Source organism: Herpailurus yagouaroundi, unplaced genomic scaffold, assembly GCF_014898765.1.
Source record: "Herpailurus yagouaroundi ecotype Mexico unplaced genomic scaffold, PumYag 77, whole genome shotgun sequence".
Taxonomy (NCBI): Eukaryota; Metazoa; Chordata; class Mammalia; order Carnivora; family Felidae; genus Herpailurus; species Herpailurus yagouaroundi.
Genome location: NW_024412388.1, coordinates 95,212,572 through 95,215,441, shown reverse-complemented (window position 1 = coordinate 95,215,441; position 2,870 = coordinate 95,212,572). Strand labels below are relative to the sequence as shown.

The following is a 2,870-nucleotide window of genomic DNA, read 5'->3' as shown; positions in this document are numbered from 1 at the left end:
GGGACCAAATAGTCACAGGGCAGCTTGTGACATTTCTGGCACAATGCTGTTGTAAAGATTTCACAAACTTGTATCCTGTCTTTCCAACTCCATGTAAGTCTTTTGAGGGCAAGCTCCTCATTCAAACTCCATACTCCGATGTCTTGCACATAGCAGGCGGGGTTTCTTTTTCATTCATTTATCTATCATTGTAATTAGTGGTAACTTCTAGACCTGCCTTGCCCCACTCTCCAGCACTTCTGGACTAATTCCAGAAGCCGCTAACCATCTGGCAGACTGTCGGCAAGCTACTCCTAGTACTGTTGTGACCAGTAAGAAACTCAAGCTATGTCCAGAGCAACACAGAAAGCCCAAACCAAGATTCACCCTTGCTGCTTGCAAACCTGATGGTTTTATTTAGGGTCTACTATTGAGGACTTGAAATATGAGGAAAATCTGCACATGCTCAGAGACGCTGTTGGCTTTGCCACATTTCTATGCTTAAACATTAGAATAATATTATTATTATCCCGCAGGGGTGTCATGTGGATTAATGAGACATTTTCAAATCACTTTGAGCTACTCCACTGGGGGTACTAAATAAGTGGCACGTATTCCTCCTGAAGTGCTATGTTTGACATTGATTTGTTGTGATGGGTTCTGCTGTCCAACAGGGCTGGAATTCGCCCACCAACTCATTTCCTATAAACAATAGACCAGCTGTCAGAAGGCAGTGGTTTTCGGTTCAAATAAATATGAATTGAAGTGAACTAGTCAGCAATCAGAAGCAAATAGGCTGCTGTTAGAAATCTAATATTTATTAAGCACTCACAGTGATCAACTCAAGAGTTTCACAGTGTGATACAGTAGGGCGAACACTGGATTTGGAAATGGCCCAAGATTTTAGGCTCGGCTCTGCCCCTAACTAGCTGTGCGGGCTTGAACAAATTGCCTGACTTCTCTGGGCCTCAAATACAAAGTAAAGGCTGTCCTAAGAAGCTCATGATGAGTCTTCCAGAGAAGGCAAATACATGAAAGGAATGGAAAGAGTCGTTTCTGAAGGAAAGATACTTCACAGCAGGGAGAAGCTTGTGACCATCCATCACAGGACCATCCTCTGTTCTGGTCTCCCTTGCCATTGATTAATATTAATTCCAGTACTGATTCCTGCAAATGGAGAAATAAATCACTTTCTAGGTCAGACACAGAAGTGCATGAAACATTTGGTCTTTAAAAATAGGGTCCTTGCCTTTCTACGAGCCAAACTTGCAGCAAGCCGGCTGTCTTATTCTTAGCTTTAAATATATGAATGATTGATTATACCGCTACCCTAATCACCAGCTCAAAAACAGTGTTCTAGTTTTGTGAGACTGTTTTACCTAGTTGTCTCCTTTTACCATCTTACAACACATGTCACCATCTGCAGTGCCTAGTACTGACCTAGAGGTGAAGTCAAAGATAAAAGGCCAGTAAAGAACATAAACGCTTGTTGTACCCAGAAGAGGCAGAGGTGGAATCTACAGCTCGGTAGATTCTCTATTACTCGGTGAAAATAACCAAGTAATGTATACCTCGTGAGCTGTTTCCCATCACTCTTCATCCCAGGAATCCCAGTGGACCTGGGTTCAGAAAGGAGAAATGTTGATACCCCAGAGCAGACAGAAATGCAAAGAATTGCTTATTGAGGAGTTCAACAAACATACTGAGTTCCTACTATTTATCAGGCACTTTGGTAGTTGCTAGGGATATGAACTGGGTAAGACTTCGTCTCTGCCCTAGAGAGCCTGGGTTGCAAGCGGTGGTAAGTAGTGACCACAAATCGCAGTTACTGGCGGTAGAATTATTAGCTAAGGTATGATGGGTGAGGGAGTAGTCCAAACAGTTCCCTTTTGTAAATGAGTCGAATGATACAGTAGAAAATGCATTCTAAAGCCTAGGGTCGACTCTAAGTTGGAGTTGCTAAAATGTCTAGAAACAGAACAATCTCAAGAAAGAGTTTAGGCTCAAAGGGGATAAAACTGTTGTCCCCAGGCCAAAATCAAGCAACAGAGATACAAATTGCAGGCTGAATATTCTCCCAGTGTAACAACTAGAGCGTGGCAAACCCTAAGCCAGCAACGTGGAACATTAAGTTGAGGGGTCTAGGTACCCATCTTGCTCCAGTCCTTCCCGCGACAGACTTCGGAAGAGATGTGAATTTCTCTTCTCCTCTTCCTCTCCTGTGCCCACCGACAGGAAACCTTGCTCTTCTTTAAAGACCTCTCTGCCCTCGCCAATCGCAACCAGGAACTTGGTCCTTGCTTCTTCCCAAGGGCTGAAATCTCAGCCATTAACATTAGTGAGAACTAGTCTCTCGCTACACAGCAAAGTCCCTGAATGCCTTCAATGACTCATTTTCTTCAGACTCCGGGTGCGAAACTCATCAGCACCCATTACTCCGTTGGGCTTCTCATGCACCGAGGAGCTAAATTGTTCAGAGCGCTCCAGGCCTGGCGGTCTTCCAGCTTCAGTGGGCTCAGGGTGTGGGCAGCAGACTGGCCTCTTCCCCCAGGGCGTCCACCGGGCCTGTCACTCCCTCGCTCCACCACGCTCCGGGCCCGGAGCGCATCTCCGTCCTCCCTCCTCGCCCGCCCCGGCCCCACGGGGCCCTCCTCCCCGGGCGGGCCCAGGCGGCGCGTGCAGGACGAGAAGGCAGCCGCTCGCGGGGCGGCGGGGTGGCCCAGGCCGGCCGAGAAGCCTCGCGGGCCGGACGCGAGGGGAGCACTGACCGGGGGCCGGATTCCCCGAGGGCCGCCTCGGCCCGCCGGGGGCTCGAGGGCACGCGGAGGCGCAAAGCAAAGGCCACCGGCGGCCACAAGGGGTGAGGCGGCTTGTTTTTAGGGGCCGGGCCC

The 2,870-nt window shown here is 48.5% G+C and overlaps 1 long non-coding RNA gene across 1 annotated transcript; it reads right to left on the bottom strand.

Moving 5' to 3' along the window:
- Nucleotides 1–776: 776 nt before the first annotated feature.
- Nucleotides 777–2,821, bottom strand: LOC121027659 (uncharacterized). The gene is made up of 2 exons (XR_005788849.1): nucleotides 2,085–2,821; nucleotides 777–1,146 (listed from the first exon to the last, which is right to left on the bottom strand). It is a non-coding gene; the product is annotated as an uncharacterized LOC121027659 (long non-coding RNA).
- Nucleotides 2,822–2,870: the final 49 nt, after the last annotated feature.